Source organism: Microtus oregoni, unplaced genomic scaffold (assembly GCF_018167655.1).
Source record: "Microtus oregoni isolate MIOR12 unplaced genomic scaffold, Mior012 000042F_ref0000377, whole genome shotgun sequence".
Lineage (NCBI taxonomy): Eukaryota > Metazoa > Chordata > Mammalia > Rodentia > Cricetidae > Microtus > Microtus oregoni.
This window is the reverse complement of record NW_024543209.1, coordinates 4,082,504-4,105,616: the sequence shown is the minus strand read 5'-3', so window position 1 is coordinate 4,105,616 and position 23,113 is coordinate 4,082,504.

Here is a 23,113-nt window from a genome sequence, read left to right as displayed (position 1 = left end):
AGGCAATAAGGCCAGGCAGCCGTGCACAGAAACATCCAAACCCACGTGCCAAAACAAACCTTCCTCCATTGGAATCTTAATGTCTCCGGTATTTTTTTCACAGTGATGGAAAACTGACGAACATACCATGTTTTCATTTAGTCTATAAAATTCACTAGTGTGGGGTTTCTTCTTAGTGTCCATCTTCAATACCTGCCATGTTTCGTTAATGACACAGAGACTTTCTGAGAAATACATTGTGAGGAAGTTTCTGTGGTGTCACTCCACCCAACGATATAATCTTATGGTACCACCGTCACATATGCATGCCATTTTTATGTGACATATGACTACATATGAGAAAAAAAATTATAAAAGTCAGAGGAAGGAGGAACTGAAGAAGGTTAAAGAGGAGACTTTGAATCAGCCTAACGTGATTGTCTACTCAATAAATTTGGATCAGAAATAATTTCTTCATAATCATCTCTCTTTAATAACAGAGTTTTCCACATTACAATAGAGGCACAAAGGGGTTGGCACACCAATGATCCAGCAGGCAATTGGGAAAGGCCAAATGTGAAGCCCTAGAGAGAAACCATTTGAATAACCTGCTCTGGAGAGTTCATACATTGTAACAAGAGTGAAGGGATGTGACACAGGCCTCATGTTGATCCCAAGACTCCTTGACCATGCACCTTTTCATACGGGTTAACCAGCCTTTGGCTTGTATCTCACAACCACTTTGAATCTGCCAGCCACTCGGGAAGGTATCGTCTCCTTACTGAGACACAGCAAAGCGGTCTGAAGAAAACAATACTGAACTTGAAATCAGTTGCCTGATGTTGAACTTGATTAGGCTATTGGTTGGTTGTAAGACTTATTAAGTGGCTGAATTTCTCTCAGCTTTAGCTTGACGGCCACCTCTTCAGATTGCTGAGGAATTAAGTACAATGCATTACGTCTTTTGCAACATCCTGTAAAATGGTTGGGTTTTTAAATATTACAGCTGTTGGAGTAAGAGTGGGTGTTTAGAGATGTCAACTACATAACAAGAGCATCATAGATGTCAAGTCTACTGACTACTTGGCATTGATGCTAGGCCATTGGACCATTGCTGAAGTCACTGACAGTGATGGTTAACTTTCACTGGCAACTTGACTGAACTTGTAATCAGTCATCTAGAAGAGACCCCTCTGGACATGTCTGTGAGAATATTTTCAGAAATAGTCTGAAACTGAGGAGAAAAGACCCTCTCTGGATGTTGGAGGCATCCTCCCAGTTACTGGAGACCTGTATTGAGTAAAAGGGCGCAAAAAGAGAAGCCTATTGAGAGCTGGCATTGATCTACCTCTGCTACCACCTCCTTGATGTGAGTAGGCAGCCTCCCGCTTCATGTCTGCCCTGCCAGGATGGACGGACACGCAGACGGGGCCAAAGCAATCCTCCTCCTCTGAGTTGTGTCATGCCAGGTGTTTGGTCACAGCAGTTAGAAGAACAATGGGAGACCAATAGATATATTTTCCAGTGAAATTAGAACGACTAAAAAAAGGAAGAGTTTTCTTTTTACACAACCCACATGGCTTTTATCCAGCTGGATGGATTAATCTACTGTTTTGAACATCTAGGTTAATAATATACATCGTTGACATAAAGCAACGGAGAACTGCGGAAGGATAAAAGCCAAGCTTGCCTGGGCCCTCCATGTCGGTGTAGAATCTATGATGCTATGAATGGCTCCTGATCCACACATTCTCCTGTTGCCAAAACGGGCCTTCCTGTACAATGACAGCCAAGCAGACGCTTAGCAACTTCCCCAACCATAGCTGGATGCAGTGATTGTCACAAGTGATGAAATATGATTAGCAAATTACAGTTCTGGTGTTTTATTTTAAGGGCACATAAAGAAAATGAATGGATTGAGCTGTTTTGCATTTTTCAGTTGAATCGTTTAAAAACAAGTGGGTAATGGAGAAGGCAAGAACGATGGCAGGAAGAAAAGGCACAAATAGCGCGCCTCTTCACAGCCTATCGACATAATTCATCCTCGCCTCCTGGCCCGAACTGTTGTGTGGGGCTGCTGTGCGTGGTTAAACAGCTGCCATGTATTTCTGGCATCTTTATTTTAGTGCTGGATAAATTGCCCTGGACTGTTTTTTTTTATTTCATAGAGAAATGCAAAATAAAAAAATGACATAGGAGTCTCATCACGGTTTCACACTGTGTTGTTGTGACGAGTCAGGTCACCCTCAGGACTTGAATAAAGGACTCAGCGTATCTTGTAGGTGAAGGATGTGTCCTGTCTTCTGCATTTCGGCAAAGCCCAGGGTCTGAGGGATCCTGCTAGAATCTTTCAAACGCCTCGCACAGGAAACAGCACTGACGCCCTTTTTGCTTCTGTCTTCCGATCCTAGACTTAGAATTCTTTAGGTCTCTCCCACAGAGTTGGCAACGAAGCACAATTCTACCAACCCCTTACTTCTCATTGATACCATATAAAATTAGAGGCGCATTCCTTTGGAAATAAGCTTGGCCCTGTAATGGGACTGTTGAAGCACACTTAAGAATATAGCATGTTTGCAATCTGAGGACTGGAAAGGCTGCCATGGGTTCAAGGCCAGCCTGCACCTCACAGTGAGTCTCAGCTCAGCCTGAGCTACAGTGGGAGACCTTGCCTTCCAAAACAATGAGAGAGGCATAGCCATTGAAGGAAGGGAGGGAGGGAAGAAGGGGAGGGGGGAAAGGGAGGAGGGGGAAGAGGAGGGAGTTTTAAGCAGTAAAGTTATAGTACTAAAATGACTATGCAAGAGGGGAGACAGTGTTAGACTTGAGTGTGGATTCAAGTCCTTCTATGTACCAAACCTAAGATTTGGGATGAGTCTTTTATCTTTATAGAAGTAAAGAATTTTTAAGTGGATTAAGAGGTATTACTCTACCACACAAGCAGATTAAAGGGCAAGGTATTATCAGGCACACGATATTATGATTATAATAGGGTTCAATGTCAGTATTGCTCAAGTCGAATGCAGAGCTAAAACCGGGTTATAAGGCAGGGTGTCAAAGCCATACCAACAGGAAGCATGGCAGCATTGACTAAAATGGTGTCTCTTTTCTGAATGTTTTTAAATGTAAGTCTTGGGTTTCTCAGACTTGTTCGAAATCTCTGGCCTGTGGCTCAGTCAACAAATATCTTGCTATGCAAGGCTGAGGACCTATGTTTAGATCCCAGAAGCCATGTAAAACTGGACACAGTAGTGCACATCTCTAATCCCAACGTTTCTGTGGGGACCTAGGAAGTGGAGACAGGAGAACTTCTAGGAGCTTGAGAGTCCGTTAACCCAGTATACCCAAAAGTGACCACGAGAAACCTGTGTCAAACAAAGGGAGAAGGCAAAAGACTCACACCCAAGGTCGTCCTTTTACCTCCATGTGAGCATCACGACACACACACACATCATGTATGTATAAAAATATTAAAAGTTAAATTAAAACCCTTATTGGTGGTGCTGTACACCTAAAATCCTAGCACTTGGGAGACAGAGGCAGGAAGATCAGAATGCTATGGAAGGAAAACAACCCCTTATTTATTTAAGCTACTGTGGGCTACATTTTCTCTTCCTTATGCCCAGATCCAAAACCAACACAGTGGCTTAGCTGGATCAGGTTTATCCAAGACATTAGCACCTACACCAGAAAAGTTAAAGCCAGACTGCACAGAGCCCAGAGGCCCAAGGCCCCTTCAACCCAAGTCATAGACAGAAGTGAAAGGACTCTGCATAGCAGATCCCAGAATGCACAGGGACACATGATAGAGGAGCCAGACACCAGCTAAAGTTGAGAATTAAGCAGCACATCTCTGAAATAAGCCTATCTTATTTTAAACTGATATTTTGCATCTTTCTAAGTAGTATTACGGTTTCTTTGCAGCAGTAAAGTCAGTAACGTTCCTTCCTGGACCATCATCAGCCTCCCTATTCAATCCCTCCTGGATCATCAGCTTCTTATTCTATCCCAAGAAGGGGCCCCACTATTTTCTTTTAAAGAAAATAATCTTAGAACACCAGGCAAAGCTGCATTCAAAATGTGAATGTCAAACCTATTCCAGATGTAATTTTGAAATGACTAATATCATCCCAGGGTGTCCTCTTTTCAAACCCAGGCTCTGGTGTGGGATTGCCTGCTTGTCAGTCCCAGCTGGGCCTCCACCAGCCCTCTGTAACTGCTCCTGAGCCTCTGTGCTCTTGTTTTCTCATCTGGAGAATCTGGAGAACCAGAGATTCCCTGGATAGAATAATTGCAGAGAGTAACTGAAGTGTGTGTCGTTTACAGACGTGAATGGCCTGTGTTTAAAACAAACAGAGCAGAGAACAGTAAGAGCTCAATCAATACTACACCTTATTATGGATATTTAAAAGCCAGCCCCACTTTTCACATAAATATTCATGTAGCGTATAAGGATCGGTGTTTGTGTAAAAACTGTATGTATAAGCATCATGATTATTTGTATTCTCAAATAAAATATGGAATGATGTTTCAATTTCATCACCCCAAATGTAAACACAGACAAGCCCCCAGTTGAGTAAATTACCTTTAATATCTTTCGCATCTACTTAAAAACTTTGAGGAGAAGGGTGAGTTGGAGAAATAGCTCAGTGGTTTAGAGCACTGACTGCTCTTCTGGAGGCCCCGGGTTTGAGTTCCAGCACCCACAATCTTCTGGAACTTCAGTTCCAGGAGATCTGATGCCCTCTACTGGCCTCGGACAGCCCTAAGGCACGTAGGTGATTACACCATACATGCATACAGGCAAAACATTCCTATACATAACAACAGACCTTTAAAAAGCATTATTACACTTTATTTACTGTCTATCTGTGTGTACACATGCACAGACACATGAATGCATATGGTACCACAGCTCACAGGTGGCGATCAGACAGCATCTTTCTCTCCTTCCATCATGTGCATCCTGGGATGATGTCAGACTATTCAGCTGGGTGGCAGACTCCCTTCCCTGCTGAGTCACCTTGCCAGCCCCTGCATCTGTTTCCAAAAGAAACAACAACCACCAAAATTCTATATCAAGGCTCATTTGTGGAATAAAACCCTAAGAGGATTCTTCCCTCCCTTTTCTTTGTGCTTGTTTATTTTTAGACCAAGTCTCACTCTATAGTCCCTGCTGGCCTTGAGCTAAACGACCCTCCTGACTTAGCCTTTCATGTGCTGGGAGTACAGCCTGTGCCAACAAGCACAGCCTCACTTGGTCTTATTCTCCTGAAAACCTGAAACCTTTCCGGATCCGCCATCTTGAGTACCAGTGGCTAATGTACCCACACACCGCCAATTAGCAAATGTGTTTGGAATCCCGCCCGGTTGGTTTTCCCTCTGCGCCTTTCCCTACTTGCAGAATTTGTTGCACCTTACTCTGTAGTTTCTATCTTAGCTGGCCCCAAAGACTTCGTCCTCAGCATGTGGGAGGCTTGAGAGGTGGTCGAGCACAAGGGGGAGCCTTAGTTTGTTGGAAACATGTCCTCACAGGGAATCATGGCATCCTGATCTTGTCCTCCTCTCTCTCTTTGGTTCCCGGGCATGAATGGAATGGACCTTGTAGACCCAAGACTTTCTGCCAAGATGTGCCAGCTCCCCAGAACCCCCAGAGTACCCAGATCAACAAAGACCAACCAACCATGAAAACCTGCAAAACTACAAACCAAAGTAAATGCCTTTTTCTTTTTACATAGACTATTTCAAATATTTCGTTTTAGTAATAAACTATTTCACAAATAACCCTCTGCCCTCAGTCTTCAATTTTTATTATTTCTGTTTAAATTTGTAAGCCCATCTTTAGTACCTCTTAGCTGTCAATCTTCTAAATATTTTGCATATTGTTGCTCATCTAAAATTACTTGCATTGGCCAAGAAGAGTTGATCCTAAGCTTCCTTAACACCCCCCCCCCCAATACTGAAAAGGACAGGTCTTTCCCCATTCATAAAAGCTTGTTCCAAACAGCAAGCTCCTCTCCATCTGGTCTCTAACCACAGTGTTATTCAGGCTCCCTGTCCTCCAAGATTTCGGGCTTCCAGAAGCCTGCTCTGTCTGTGGCTTCCCTATACCCTTGCATTTAGCACCCTGGTTGCTTCTGAGGCTCGATGACTGTCTTTCAAATTGCCTTCCCTGCTGCTGCTGCCACTCCTTAGCCATGGTCAGAGTCAGGTCCGAGAGACCTGTCCCATTTCTGGCATCCTGTCACCCACATTAAGAAGTCCTCATTGTCACATCAACATCACGCTGCATGGACCAGAGCTTCCCTTTCACTCTCTCATCTCTGCAGCACCTAAGAATTAGTGTCTAATGACATGGAGGCAAAAAGTTAATGGAAATTTAACTGGGAAAAAAAAAAAACCCTACCCTCCCAGCAGGAATTGAACCTAGTGGCCATAACAGGAAGTAAGTACTCCATCCACTGGGCCTTGGAGTTTAGTATCGCTTACTTGATATCACGTTGGTAAACAAGACGACTCCTGTATTTTCCCAGTATTACGTTGGTCAACAAAATGAAGAAAGGAAGTGGGTTCCAATTTAAATGTCAGAGCTATCTACTGTGAGGATTCAATAGGATTTAATTTCCTGTAAATGTTTGAGCTTTTTAACCCTAATATATAGAAGTGATGAATATTTATACCCCAACGGAACGCATCTTCTTAGAATAGGGTTCAGCGAGCCACAAACAAAGGAATTATGGGAGAATTTTTCTTTTAAGAATTTTATGGGTTTTTCTAGAGGGATTATCATTATCCGAGTAAGGCTGTACCTTCTTTCATATTTTTCTCCAAAAGGTTAAGGCATACAAAAAATGGTTTAAGTATACTTTTTAAAATATTTTTACTTATTCTTTTAAAATCCCATGCATGTATAAAGTGTATTTTAATCTGAGCTACCCCCAACTCAAGTATACTCTTTAAATGGCTCCACATACTGGAGCAGCCTGTAGGGATTAAACTGTTGGGCTATCATGATGTTTTTTTTATTTTTAAAATGAATTATGCTTATCCATTATTTTATATCCAGATTAACCTAGTTTTCCTCCAGTCTCTGGTACTGAAAGGAAGGAGGGTTTCCCGAGTAAAGTAGGAACATTTCAGAATACAGTAAGGTTGAGATCAGGATAAACCTCACACTAACCTCACCTGCTTGTTTTTTGTTTTTTTGTTTTTTTAAACAGTGGCCCTCGCTGGACTGTAATTTGGCCAGACTGGTTTTGAACTCACAGAAATGTAACTTCCTCGCAAGTGCTTGGAACTTAAGCCCTTCTTGTTCTCTGCTTCTGAAGCCTAGCTAGAAGCCGCCTTCAGCTTTCCCACACTCTAGGAACACTTTACTCTCGTCTATCCTGTGGAGACTGTAGTGTTCTACATTAAGCCTAACAAACCCGACAGACACAGAATCGTTGATATGGATGTCATACTTCTGCCTTGAGGATGCGGGTCACCCTCTATCCGTGTGTGTCCTCCCCGGAGCACTCAGTGTTGAGCCTTGCCCTCAGTAATAATCAATAAACATGAGTTGAATTATTTAATTAATGTTCCTGTCCACTCAATCTAAAATGTCTGCTTGAAGACAAAGGCCAAACAATGAGAGGTCTCACTGGATAATCAATATTTCCATTTTTATGCCTCCAATCAATGTCACATGTTGCAGTAAATAAGGTGTTACAGTATTTATCTCCACACACCTGGGAAATGTTTCCTCTATCCACCTTCCCCACCAGAAACTTGGGGACTTTGGAAAAGTTAGGATCCATTTCAGGAATTAAGGCCCTCATCAGTAGAAGTAAGGGATGGAGTTGTGCCTGAGGAGTCTTCTGGCTTTAGAAGCCAGTGTCTCATTCATGGCACTCTTGTTGCAAAGGTATTAGAAAAAGAATAAAAGAAAAAGAAAAAAAAAGCACAAGCCAACAAAAAGCTTAGTATGTAAGGTCATGCATCTGTTAATTAGCTTGATTTATCAATGCACAATTAATACATATATCAAAACATTGTGCTGTTTATCATAGATGTATACAGCTTTAGGCTTATAAACCCATATAAAACTCAAACCGACACACAAGAAGCCACCATCTCACCCAGGGTGTAAAAACAAGGAGAAAAGGTTCTGCTACAAGGGCCCAAGGCAGAGGTGTCCCGGCAAGAGGGACTGCTCACAAGGGCCACAGTGGTGCTCTGGGTGACATCTAGCTAGAAGGAATACTTTAGCTTCCCCTGTCCTTTACAGTTATTCTTATTGGTCAAGCTTAGCTATAAAATGTCTTGAGATACTGTCTGTGATGTTTATGCTAGGCAATAGAAAGGGGCAGGGGGCTGTGAGACACGAGTCCGGGAGCATCCAGATAACAAGTCAACCAACGAGTCCTGGAGCTAGCCTCAGAGGTGACATTTCTGGTGTGGAATTTCTCTGGTTTGTGAGTCCTCTGAGGGTCCTTACACCCCTCCCAGCCATCATACCTTGCTGTAAATACTGACACTTTGGGGTCGCTGATGAGCAGTCTCATCGAAACAGTTTGAATGTGAAGTGTCGTGTTGTCCACAGCCTCATGTGTCTGAACACTGCACCTCTAGCTGGCAGCCCTACTGTGGGAGACTTCAGAGAAGTCTGGTGGACAGACGCTGGTCGTCACTGCACATGCTGGTCACTGCAGATAAGCTGGCCTAGGCTGTAGCCCAAGTCTCTCTCTGCTCTCAGAGTCTGCCTCTGCCACATTTCCACACCGAAGCCATACAGGAGTTGTGATGCAAAGGCACTGGAGTATTACACTCAGCAGTAGAAGCTTCCAGAATGGTTCTCTGAATGCTTCTCAACATCTGTTATACATGCCAACGATTAGCATTTTCCAGTCCAGTACAACACAGGCCTGAGAACTAACCGGTTTCCCTGAAAAGGTCTGTGATCTCATTGGTCTAAGTACGTTAGCATTCTGTTGCAAACTACACAGAAAGTTAACCTCAGCAACCATCCGTATTCCAGGGCCAGTGGGTACTTATCTGCCGGCAGGCACTGTAAGCACAGGCTCTTTTTCTGTTCTTCTGTTTTATAATGACATTCATTCATCAAAAGCAGGAATCATGAAACACACAGTGAAATGGTGCCCCATACAAACACAGTTACATCTCCTCCAAGAAGATTAAGGGGAGACACACAAGGTAGGGACGAAGGCTAGAGAGGAAAGGGAGGCCACTTTCCCATCTCTGCGGGTGCTGCTCCCAGCCGTTTCACTCACTGAGCAAATGCCACATCTAGATAAAGCAGCTGAGAGATGGCACTCTGCCCTGAATCCATCTTCACTCTGGGTTCTCAACCTATGGGGCATGACCCCTTTGGGGGGAGGGTCACATATCAGATATCCTGCATATCAAATATTTACATTACAATGAATAACAGTAGCAAAATTAGTTATGAAGTAGCAATGAAGTAATTTTATGGCTGGGGGTGGGGGGGTCACCACAACATGAGGAACTGTATTAAAGGGTCGCAGCATTAGAAAGTTTGAGAAGTGCTGCTGGGTTATTTCTCAGAACCCTTTGATGAGACACGAATGTTTAAAGAAAGGGTGCTGTAAAAATTAAATATTGCTTATTGAATCTTAGTTACACAGCTCCTTTTCATATACCATCAACTGCGTGTTATGTAAACTATGTGTGCTCATGAAATGAGGAAGTTAAGACTTTGGAAAAACAAATTTAAAAAAAAAAAATTAGATCTTCGCCTTCATACCAATGTAGCGCTCCTGCTGCAGACACGGGGCCAGCACGCATGCGCCGAGCCTAAAGTGTCAGAACCGGGTAAGGAGAGCTTCAGTCTCCAAAGGAAGAGAAAGCAGGAAGAGAGTGCAGCCTAAGAGGTCTCAAATCACCATGGCTGCTATCTGACCTCAAGGCTATCCCCAGAATACCCAGGTGCCCCAACAAGATTCACCATAGGAATGAATAAGCTGCATTTGTCTCGCATATTCTACGGGAAAGATCACCTGGGTCACATTTTTCTCGAAACATTTTCCTCTACCTTCAGTTTGCTCTTGAAGGAAACTCGGGCGTGTCTGAGTTACCAAGAGCCTAGGTTGTGCTCTGGGGGAACGTACTGAGTCAAATAAGACTCAGCTGAGCACGTGCATAGCCAAACCGAGAGCGTGGAAGTGATAACGGAAATGGCGAGCGGCAGGTAGCCCACCTGAGCGGTACTCTGAACAAAGGACGGTTCCTGTCTAAGGCAGGGCACAGTGGGGTGGCTTGTGGTTCTGTTGCACTACTCAGACAAATGCGCAATTAAAGGCTTATAAATGGAGCTGGGCACGGTGTTGCACACCTTTAACACCAGCACTGAGAGACAGAGTCAGGCGCAGTTCTGAATTCAAGGCGAGTCAGGTCTGTAGAGCAAGTTCTAGGACAGTCAGAGCTACCCAGAGAAACCCTGTCTCAAAAACCAGAAACAAAGAAAGCTTAAGAATTGAACTGTGGGTGTAGATCTGGGGTTGATGTTAATTTATCGTTCACTGGGTCTGATCCCTAGCATTGTGAAATGACTCAACAAAAATTCTAGTTATTTTTAGAATTCTTCCATGACTGGGCCATAAATGATGGAGAATGGCTACATTTCTTTTCCTGTATCTGATAACACTGGCCGTGATGTCTGCACCATTCTTCTCCCCAAAGATACAGGGGTAAGTCCAATTACTAGTGATGCATTACCCACTGCTAGCAGGTTTAGAATCCAAGAAGATAGCCAGGTTCTCAGAATAACTCCTTGTGGATCTGTTCATCTCAAAGCTATCCAAACTTTATATTGTCAGGATACATACAACAGCATGAATTTCACTTTAAACAACAACAACAAAATCCAAATGGCACTCTTACTTAATCTACTATATCAGAAGAAAAATTTTTCCCAACCTTCATTTGCGTTTAGAATGTTTTATCCAAGCTGCTTCGGTTTCCTGATCTCAACAGGGTAATATCCAAAATACACAAGAACCAGCAAGCAAGCCAGGAAAATCACGTGCCTGCTTCCACAGTCTGTAAAACTGCCATTAGCAACAAGCTACATCCCTCCCCATCCACCCCTACTCCTACCCCCTCTACTTTCACAGCACTGCCTTCTCTAACATGCCAGGTCAGTGCTGAGAAGGAACTCAAACCACAAAGGACCAAAAAGCAAATATTTTTTGCCCAAAGCTAATGTAACAAATTACACGCAAGATCTAAACTGCAAGAACCTTTTAAATGATGCAAGTCTACACAAACACACAGCATCCCATTTGCCAAGACTTAAAAATTAAATTAAATCTCAGTGGAGGACCCCTCTGGGATTTACAGAGCCAGGGTTCTGGTCTCAGCAGGCCACAAGCTTCCCTGGTCCTCCAGGACAGTAATTTCTCTCACTGGGTTTCTGTTCCCTGTCCATGCCCTGCATACATAAGAACTGGGCACATGAGCAGAGCAGAGACAGCTCCCTGCAAGACAGATTTCTGTGCACAACCAGAGACTCATCTGCATTGCTTCCAGCAAGCTCTCAGTTGCAGTCCGGGTCCCGGATGGTTCATTGTGACTGTCAGCTTGACTGAACTGGAATTACTGAGGAATTACTGTACACCTCTGGTCAAGAGAGTGACAATGTTTCCAGAAAGATTTAACCGGGGAGGAACTGGACTAGGCAGCATTGTCCCGTAGCCTGGGGTCCCAAGACAAGAAAAAGGAAAGAGGAGAGAGCCAGCCAAATGCCAACATTCATCTCTCTGCTTCCTGTTCCACCCAGGTATGAGAAGTCCTGGCTACATGCTTCTGCTACTATAAAGTCACCTGCCACTATGCTTTCCCACCCTGTTGGACTAGATCTACTCAAACCGTGAGCCAAAAACAACTTCCTGCCGTGAGTTGCTCTAGCTAATGCGGCTTTGCTGTACCCCATCTATGACTATGCAGCCGGTCGACGGCAAACAGGTGGGCACGTGGAGCTGGAGCCAAGTTCTCTTTCTGCCAGAAGCAAGATGGCATCTAACGAGCAGGATAGGCAGGGTCACACAGGGCAGACCCTGTCTTTTTGGTCAGCCGGTCCATGAGTTCGGAAGGGGAGTGTTCAGATGCCCAATAGGAGCCTGATTTCTTACTGGGACCACAGCAGCTCTCAGAGTTGGTGCTTCTCTATGGAAAGCCAGATGAGGGAAACACTGGGACACAGCTGCCTTGGAAGGAGTCACTGCCTTGATGAGCATCTGTGGTGAGACGCTGGAAACCAGCAGACATATTGGATTGCGGCTGCCTTTGCCCACGGCTAGATTACCTAGCATTCAACCCAGTTCTCTATTTCCTGTTCCTTCAATTGCAGCCACATCCCATCCCTAAGCAGCAGTGCAGATGAAACTGAAGAAGTAGGGTTAGAGAACATAAGTGCACTAGGGAAGCTGGCCATGTAACTCTGGAGCCAGTCAGCCGCATCTGGCTTTGTTTTGCTTATGCTCAGATGGACTCCAGGCAGCAGTGGAGGTCCCACTTGGAGAACCTGGAGAAATACATATATTTTTAAGCCAGTGTGTGCCATTTGGTTCTGCATCAGTTTCTCTTCTGACTTTCCTTATGCTTTTATTTCAAGTGGGAACTCGAACACATTGTTTCAATCCTGCCTGTCAGTAGGGAGGTGGGTTACCATCAATGATTGATCGCTTGCTTTCATGAATGATATGGCTCCAAACATCCCCTTGAAAACTCATGCTAATAGTCCTCCCCATGCCTGGGAAAAGCAACAAGATTCTGACTGTGAGGAGAAGACTGTGACCAAATCCAGATTCAAGGCAGAAAGCCAGGAATAAGATAATCCCAAGGTACATAGGCATACTGGTCAGTCACAAGCAGGTGGTCACACCAACATTCGGAGCTATGAAGCAACCATCTGAAAACGTTCCCATTGATTCTGAATGTTTCTAAAGAGGCAGATGAAGAGGAAAATGAAGAGACAAAGGAAGAATGAGGTATGCCTAGTTCCCAGACATCAGCCTTTACCAGGAAATCAGTATTCAGTGAGGTACCCTAACAATGAGTCTTTCTGTTCTTTGCTCTGCTTTCCTGATTTTTCTACAATAAATGAATGGCTTCTGATAATCAAGAAGAAGAAGTGTCTCTGTTCGCTAAATGGCCTGGCTTTCTAACTTCTGGTAGTTGAAAGTCTGGACAATGGGTTTAGAGAGGAAAAAAATATAATTAATCACTGGGGTTTCAGAAAACAAGAATTGAGATTTCGGAGGGGGTGGGTTTATCTAACTCCATGTGGTTCCTGAGTTCTAAAGGAAACATTTGGATAATGAAAGGCAAACAACAAGAGATGCCTAAAGGAATTGAAAGCTCTATGTATGTGTGTTTCCTGCTTGCCTGGATGGACCACATAGATGTGGGAGTGGCTGAAGAGGCCAGAAGAGGGAGTGGAATTCCTGGAGTAGACTTATAGGAGATCGAGATCATGAGCTGTATCATGAAAAACTGCTTGTGGGGTTTCTGTCTGCCTGATTTCCACAGCCGTTTAGCCCCAAAGAATCACACAGAAGTCTCCATAAGATTATAAACTAATTGGCCCATTAGCTCAGGCTTTTTATTAACTCGTATAACTTATATTAGCCCATTGTTCTTATCTATGTTAGCCACATGGCTTGGTACCTTTTTCAGTGGGGCAGGTCACATCCTGCTTCTTCGGTGATCTGGACAAGAGTGATGGAGGGAGCTTCCTGCTTCCCAGAATACTCCTGTTCTCTTTGCTCCACCTCTACTTCCTGTCTGGTTTTCCCACCTATACTTCCTGCCTGGCCAATCAGCATTTATTTAAAACATGATTGACAGAATACAGATAATTATCCCACACCAATGAGCCACCTTTCATGGGTGCTGGGAATTGAATTTGAGTCCTCTGCATGAACAGTAAGTGCTCTTAGCCACTGGGTCATCTCTCTAGCTCCCTCACATTGCATTTTTCATAAACTACCTTTTCCCTCTACTCTCTACATATAAACACCAAAATATACTCTGAAATACAATTTTGCAAGTTCTATAAGTGATGAAATTTGATAACCTATATTATGACAAAACTTTGTGTTTGTTTTGTTTGCTTCATTTTTTTTTCTTTCATTTTGGTTTGCTTTGAGATTTTGTTTGTTGGTTGGTGTTTGGTTTTGGTTTTAGTTTTTTGTTACTGGTGGTGGTGGGTGATTGTTTTTTTTGCATAGGGAATTGAACCAAGGCCAGGGTCTCCCTCAGCCTAGGTAAGGGCTCTTCTGCTAAACTATCTCCTGGTCCTTTATTTATTTTGAGATGTTTCCCAAAGGGGCACAGGCTGGCCTTGAACTTGCTGTGTAACCAAAGTTGGCTTTAAACTCCTGGTCTTCCTATCTTTGTTTCCTAAACACTGTGATGGCAGATACTCCCTCAGAGACTAGAGGGTAGGAACCTCTGGAACTGGAATTACAGGTAGTTACAAGCAATCCAATGTAATTTCTAGAATTTGAACTTGAGTCCTCTGCAAGAACAAAAAGTGCTCTCAACCCCTAAGCTATCTCTCTGGCCCCTAAGATCCATTTTTAATGTTAATCTGTGTCTTCCTAAATATTCTGTAGGCAAAACCATGAGACGAATAATGAAACATGACTTTTTGCCATTAACCATGAAAGCTTTGAGCAAATTAAGTTAGAGAAACAAAGCTCTGGCCAGACCCAAACGCTCTATGCCAAGAAATTTCAACTTGCCAAAAACTAAGGACTTGGCCATTTTTTATACAGCACTGAAGAAGAATTGTCATAGCTGTCAAATGAACACAGTTTGTTACAATATCTCAAGAAAAGACATAACCGGAGAACCAGGATTGTTTCCAGTATAGATGCGAGAGGTGAGATAGAACCTTCTGGAGCGCTTTCCCTTTCTTTAAGACCTCCTAAATCCATCTGTATGTGCATCCTGCTTGGACTCGGGCTATGTTCTCTGGGATCTTTCACAGATGTGAGTTAGGTTTAGAAGTTCAGCTCAGAAACCCATTATACAGTTTACGGAATACTTGACAGTGTCCCACAGCGTTACATTCATCCACTTTTGGGGCCTCTGGTCAGTGCTGCCAACATCTGTTCCAGTGAATGGCCACATTAACTCAGTCTGTGCAGAAGGAGAATGTCATCAAGGTCAGGGACTACCTAGGAGCGAAAGAATTCAGCTAGCCTCAAAAGACAACTAAGACTCGATCAATGGCCCTATCCCACCATGAATTAACTGCTCTTACTGTGCCTAAAAGTGACACCATTGATACGGAAAATACTAGCTTGCTACTGACTAACAAGGCTCATCACTCCATACTCTGCCATGATTCTAAGGCACCATACTTCCTAAGCAAGTGAAGTAGGGCAAAAGAGGAGGAAGGCTGATCACTGGACTAGAACACTCAAAGATGCAGAGGTCCTAAGAATTTTTGTTTGAAATAACAACAGTCCCTGAAAACGATGGAGTTGAGTTCCCAAGCTCAATATCATCCCTGCTCCTTCAACCTCTGTAAAAATCCATCCAACTACTAACCAAAGGGAGTTTGGACAGAAAGTCTTTGCAACCACTGCTTTTGCCAGCAACCATACTTCATCCTTCATAACCTTTCTCACCTACTCCACTTTCTGAGCTCTTGAATCCCAACAGGCAACTTAAAATAAGAAAAATGTTCACCTTCTCTGTCAGTTCAATCAGATTTAGAATCGGCTAGGACACACCTTTGGGTGTGAACAAAGGCCTTTCCAGAGAGCGTTCATTGAGGGAAGAAGATCCAGCAGCATCATGTATGGGCTGGCATACAGGGTGAATAAAAGAAGGAAATAAGACTAAGGAGCAGTGGAATTCCTCTCTTTCTCTCTCTCTCTCTCTCTCTCTCTCTGATCATGATCATCATGTCGCCTTGACCTTGTGCTCCCAATACCGTGCCTTCCCCTCAACAATGGCTGCATCCCCTCAAACCATGAGCCTAGACTAACCCTTTCTTCCTTATGTTGCTTTTGTTGGGTAGTCTGCCACAGCAGTGAGGAGAGGCATGAATACAGAACACCCATAAAGTTCAGACCAGGCCACCACAAGCTCATGTCAAGCCAACTAGCACTTGGCTGTGGCAGGGGCTTAGAACTCTGTTGTTTGTTCTCATCCACCACCACGCCCCCCACCCCTGAGTCCTGTCCCCAGTGTGACATCGCAGAATCTTTACCTTGCCTTAAGATCCCCATGCTGGGCCAATGCCCATCTTCTTCACCAAGTTAACTGGAGACAGTCACCCACACGAACTCCCTCTTCTTATTTAGCTTTCCAACTTCCCTATTCTAGAACCTTCCTCTCCGAGGCCCTTTCTGAAGCCAACCCTGGTGCTTCCTTCCTCCTCTGGAGCATTCCTTATTTGTGTCTCACATTTGCCTCTCGAGGGCCACCGCCAAGTAGTTCTCATCTTCTCCCAAATCTTCTTTTTAATATTTTAAATTATACAAACAACAGTGTGGATTATCCCTTTTCATGCACACATCCTGTCTGCTCACCCGTGTTGGGTGTCCTCCAAGGTTCTGTCCTTGCCCATCTGCTCATCTCACTTTCTAATGACTCCCTTGGATAGATTTCTCCCACTTGCACAACACCGTGGATGCTTTCACAGTCTTGCCCAGGCCCTGCTCAGGGGCCACTGGCCTAACGGCTCTTCTCCTTCTCTCTTAATCACTCCAGATGCCCACTATTTTCCCAAGACCACCTCTAATTCCAAGGAAGCCTTCTTCAAAGTCCACAACTCAATAATTATCTATTCATTTTCTAAGTTTCTTTATATCAAAGTTGTTACTTGTATATGTTCGTGTGTGCATGTGTGTGCGTGCATGTAAGCATTCATATATGACAATACACATGTGAAAGTCAGAAGACAACTTTCAGGAGTTGTCTGCTATGTGGGTCCCAGGGATGGAACTCGGGCTTAATAGGAAATGCCTTTACCCTTGGAGCATCTCCCTAGCCCTGAGTTTCTGTAACATTCATGTCTATGCAAACAATTTAATGCCTTTATATATTCTTGTCTTGTTATCTGTGAGCATTCACATCTCCTGTTTCTCTAAATACAGTGTCCTTCCTCGGGGCAACAACAAAATCTTCATATGTTTGTTTCTCTAGCACAGTGCAGGGTCTTCTGGATGCTTTTGTAATGTGCTTGTGGTCTGTGCTTTAAGAGTTAAAGCGCTGGGGCTGGAGAGATGGCTCAGAAGTTAAGAGTGCTCGAGGTTCATCCAGAAGACTGGAGTTTGGTTCTCAGCACCAATCAGGTGCTAACTAGTGCCAGAGGATCCAATGATTTCTTCTGGCACCCGCAGGCACCAACACAAATGGCATACAAACACACGATCAATCACTTAATTAGATTTTATGATAATAATAGTAAATCCTGGAAAAAATAAGAGTTAATATAATTCAGGATTTCGGTTTCAGATGTGGCACAGCAAACAATGATTGTAATTGCAAAAAACAAAAAGGAAAAACCAGGCCCAAATCCTTGGAGGAACAGGTTTTGTATTCTTAAGAATCTCCTTTCACAGTTCACCAAGTTTGAAGACAGTGTAGACAGCCCCCGGCCTCACAGGGTTGTTGCAGTTATTTAAGAGCCAAAACGGCACCTTGAAAGAGGCCGTCCGGACCCTTCTTCAGCCCTCGCTTTGCTAAGTGCAAAGTCCCATGTGGCCAAGCACAGAAGACTCCATGAAAGCTAGTCTGGCCAGCCTCCTTTCAAATCAGCGCCTATAACTGCCACTGGCATTTAACACCGCTCACACCTGTGTTCTCTCGCCAAGAACACGGGCCAGCTCAGCACCTTCTGAACCCCAAGTGGCTGGAATCCAAGGCAAACATGAAAGAACAGGTGAATCACTGCGTGAGAACCCAGCAGCTGCCATTGTAATCCAGGGAGCTCCCCCATAATGCAGGGCAGGGAAGAACTTGCAGGGAGTTGGATTGAGGGCTGGTTCAACCTGAAGGCTTGGGAGGTCAGGTCTTGTTCTTAAATTCTTCTCTTGCCAATTGCTCTCCTGGATTGGAGAGCTAGACTTCCTGTTAGAAATAAGGGTATCCCAGTCTACACCATGCACCCGTCAAGACACAGCCTCCATGGAGACAACACCAGAAATCCAGCAACTTAATCCTACTACTCAGGAGGCTGAGACGGCCTGGTCTGTGTTGTGACTACCTGACCAGCCTGGGCTACGTAGCTCAGAAGCAAGCAAGCAAACAAACAAACAAAAAACCAAAAAGGCCAACCACCCACACTCTCAGATCCATTCCTTGTGAATTAAGCTCACAGGAGCAGAGTCATTTGGGGTGCTATTGAGTGCCCAGGGCAGTTTCAATATCATTTCAAAAGACATGATGATACTGAGGAAATCTAAGGAAAGAAATCCAAGGTAAAGAGGACAGGCCACAGATTCAGCATCAGGTTGGGTTTCTTAGGTACACTGACAGCAATCTAGAGAAAAGAGAAAGAAACATTAATTCTTCAAAAGTGGGGATTGGTCCTTGCCAGTCTGGCTGTCTCTCACATGTTGATAGAGTATTCCTTATCCAGAACTCTTTGACCGGGGCCATTCTTAGTCCTGAGAGTTTAGAACTTCAGCTTGCTCATTCATTCAACAAACATGGATAAAGCATTTAGGTGCTGGGTGTTACTGTGAGTTCTGAGATGTAGAAACCCCTGAAGTGGGAGAAGTCTCCACCCTTCAGCAGTTTCTGTTTTACCAAAAGGAAAGAGCCAATTAACGAGTGACCAGGCAGATAGACTATCGATGCTGCTGTAATTTGATCTTTAGTGGTCCCTAAAGGGCCCTAAGTACAAGGCTTGGTCCCTAGCCCTAGTGTTACGGGGAGGCTATGGGACATTTCGAAGGTAGGGCTGAGTTGCAAGTTCAGTTACTGGGCCATGCCACCAAAAGAACCACTGAAGCTTCGGCCCCTATTCTCTCTTCTCTCACCAACTACAAGAAGGTAAATTTTTTCCTCTGCCATATTCTTCCACCATGATATACAGCCTGGTCACCGTCCTGAAACCAACAAAACCAAGTGACCACGGGCTGAAAACTATGGCCCCAAATAAACCTTCCATCTTTGTAAGTTCATTGTCATGAGTGTTTTGCTTTGTTCTATTGTAATGGAAAGCTTGCTAATATAGACGATGATAGGAACTAAGGAGGAAATAGTCAAAATTAAGAAGATGAAAGATGTGGGTTGATGAAGGGTTTTCAGGGAGAGCCTCACAAAAGAGATAATACTGCAGGGTGTTCCAAGCAGAGGCCTGCAAAATTGTGGAGCAGTCTTTGAAGAAGAAGGAGCAGAAATATTGAAAGCTATAAGCAGGGAGAGGGATTGACATATTTGCCAAATAGCCCAGAAGGGTAGAAGAGCGTAGGAGAGGGAAAGAGGAGAGGGGACGTTTCCAGGAGAGGCAGAAAGCCACATCGCAAGTGGCCTTGAAAACATTTTCCTGCACAGGGCCTATCAATCAAGAACCCCATCAGGAGACAGAAACAGACCAGTTATTTCAACAATGCAATTTAATGTAATAATAATAATAAATCTCCACCCTGGTAACTGAAAGTATAGAAATACATGGTGGGAAACTGCCTCTACCCTTAGAGGTGGGGGAAACAAGAGGAAGGTGCTAGATTATCAAAGTTAGACGCTCATGAGAGAATCCCACAGTGTCAGAGCCCAGATCTCAGAGAGGACAGAGGTCTCACTGTCGCTGAAGAAGCGCCATGAGTCTACTTCTACAGTGAGAGGGAAGTTTCCAAAGAGAATTGGAAACTCAGTGGTGAGATGGCTAGGTCCTGTTCACGGGAGCCGAAAGCCAATAGAAAGTCCACACAGAACAACACAGGAAGGAACAGAACCCAGCTTTCCTTCTCCTAGCGGGCTTGCTGCTGAGCCCGACACTGTTAGAGTCTGCTAGCACAGGAGACATGGGGAGTTTAAGTTTTCAGTATCCTAGCTCCAGTCTAGAAACCTAGGTTTAGAGCTGAGAGGCAGTAACTTCATAACTGACATTACAGGAAGAAGACAAGAAGGCCCCAGAAGATTTTTACACAAGAGCATAATAATGGCTGACTCACTCTTGACAGCTGTGAGAAGGTCAAGAGGCGGTTGAGTATTATAGGAATCCTGATGATAATTGGCTTGTAGGCTGTGAAAAATAAAAGAAGGGTCAAAGGTTACTCCCACACTTTAGCCTGAGTAAGGGAATGTGATGGAGAAGCGTGCTTAAGAAAAAACAGAGTAGCTAGTTCCAGGACAGGCTCCAAAACCACAGAGAAACCCTGTCTCGAAAAACCAAAAAAAAAAAAAAAAAAAGAAAAAACAGAGTGACCAGGAAAGTTCTAATAGATGGGGAGCAATTCAAGTAGATACTCAACAGTCTAGATCAGAACTATGTGGATTTGAGATCCGCCCAACCATACAAAGACAGGATTAGATGAGGTCACCAGCATTGTATCAACACAGCCCAGCATGTGAACTGGCTAGGAATAATATCTGGCCGTTGAAAGGCTGTGGATTTGAATTCCAGATTTAGTTCAGCCATTGCTGTGATTTGCACATGAAATGCTCCCCCACAGGCTCATGTGCTTGAACTCTTGGCTTCCAGCTGAGGGCGCCATCGTGAAGCCTTCAGAAGATGGAGCCTTGCTTAGGAAGTGTGCTATGAAGAGCAGACCTTGAGGTTTTGGAGCACACAGCTCCATTTCCTCTCGTTCTCACTCTGCTCCCCTTGGGAGAAGTCAGCTGCATGCAAAGCCTTCCTCCCTGGAGCTATTTTGGTCAAAATGACTATGTTGAACCTATGTGAGGACAGAGTGCAGTCACGGAAGATAATCTCTTACATGGGTGACTGCCATGAACTTCTAGAAACAGAAACCTCTGCCATTCTCCTGCCGTTATTAGGAAACCTTAACCCAAGCCTGGAAACCAGAGTCCGGACTCTAAAGGCTCAAAAGCAAGGAAGACTAAGTTGCACGAAACTGCCTGTTTGCTCACTGCCAATGCAATTATGGTGTCTTCCACAAAGCCGTTTGTAAGCTATGTCTTTGATCCTGTGTCGCTCTCCAAATCTCACGGTATACAGCTGTTTCCTCTAAAGTGAGACATTCCTTCGTGCAGAGAGGAAGGAGTCTCACAAAACTCAGGTTCACAAGGCCATCTTCTCAAGGTTACAGAACACTAAGTAGTTGATGGGGCAAGGGGACTTTTCAGAGGACTTGCAGGCAAGTTAGACGGAGAGCTCTGCTCCAGGAATATAGCTTTTGTAAACCTTTCCCCATGCTGCCAAGGGCTTTTCAATAACGCCGGTAGTCAGCCACGCTCCCAAAGTTAACCCTTTGCTCAGATTCACTGGCTCACCAAGTTAGACGTGGGTGATATCATTTCTTTGGTCTGCCTTATATGTCCCGTATGAAGTGTTAATATGTTAATTCACATCTGCCCTGAAAATCTCACACAACATTTCAACACACTTAATTTTAAGTACTTAAGTACTTCCCATTGGGACAACTGTAGATCTGTACCTGCAGCAAGCACACACACACACACACACACACACACACACACACAAACACAGCTCCCAAGCAGGAAAGTTGTGCAAGGTCAAGGCCATCCTCTTTGGTAACCCAGATGAAGTCAAGGAAAGCTGAGAGCGAAGCTGTAGAGAACACTGTACAACATGAAGAACTGAGACTCTAATTTACCATTGATTAGGAGACTCCAGACAGCAAGCAGGGCAGAAGGAAGCGGGGAAGGAATAGGGAGGGAGAGAGGAAGGCAACAAACAAATTCTAAGAAGACATTATCAATGTTAGGTCTCAAACCTAGCACAATTCTCACTCAGTACCTGTGGTCCCTCCCAGTGCTGTTCACCCAGCCTCCCTCCCTAAACCTCTTCCTCCCAGGTGCTGGATTCTGTTTCCTTTTCCCCAGCCTCAGACCCCTATACAACTCAGTCCTTTTGGCTTCTCCGGTCTCTTGGCCCAGGCTGCCTCTCTTGGTCAACAACTTCTCTCTTGCTCTCCCTCCTCCTCTCTCCTCTCATGGTCCGGTTTAGTCTGCTGGCCGTGTTCTGCCTGGACTCTTCCCTCTGCCTGCTTTTCCCAAGTATAGCTACAATAAAAATCTTCTCCATCCTTTAGGAACCATCATGTCCTCCTCCCTTTGTTTTATTTGTTTTATTCACTCATCAAATCCCCCAAGAGAGCAACCGAAACCTTGCCTAGGGATGAACTTTTAGGACACGAGGCTGCCAGTCACATGTATACTGGGTAAGCTCTGGATGAGTCAAAAATAAACACTTTCCTATGACAGCTCTGGGCCTCCAGTTCAGGGCCACTCCCTCCAAGCCAGCCTGGGAACCGGGTCCCTCCTCTGTTGAGAACTGGCCTCGTATTCTTCACACAGCAAAGCCTTTCCTTCCAAGAGCCCAGCTCCATGCTTATGTAAGGTTCTCCCCTATTCCTGGGCCAAGAACGGAGTCAGCTGCCTGTGTGGATAGGTCAGTTCAGGAAACCAAACCACACGGCCCAGGAAATGCAGGAGTGAGAGAGGCTGATGAACCTGCTGGGAGCTGGCTATCCTCAAGGGTAGCCAGCACTTCGCCTTCTGACCTCGAGTGTGAAACCCAACTTCCCTGTAGGTCAGTGTGAAGGACCTTTGGGTGAAATCTCTCCATGGCCACCTAGGTGGAGATCAAAACTGTTCATTTGGCTCTTCGGACAACCTTTTCCCACCCAAGCGTGCAGCGCTCTCAGGATATCAAAAACCTCGCTGTCCAAAGACTCCATTCCAAACAGCTGTTCCAGGGTGCTAAGAGGGAACCTTCTAGAACAGCTGTTCCCAGGCTGACTGAGTTAATGCCTCTGGAGATGGGCCCAGGGAATTGAGAATGTTTTTTAAGTCCTTCAAGTGTTTGGGCTGTGTGTGTTTTTGAACTCACCACTGCAGAGTCTCTGCTCTCTCTGGGAGACTAAAGCTGTCATTGAGCTGGGCTTTGTAAGGATGCAGCAGACACGGTGATCACTACAACGTCTGTCTCTTCTTC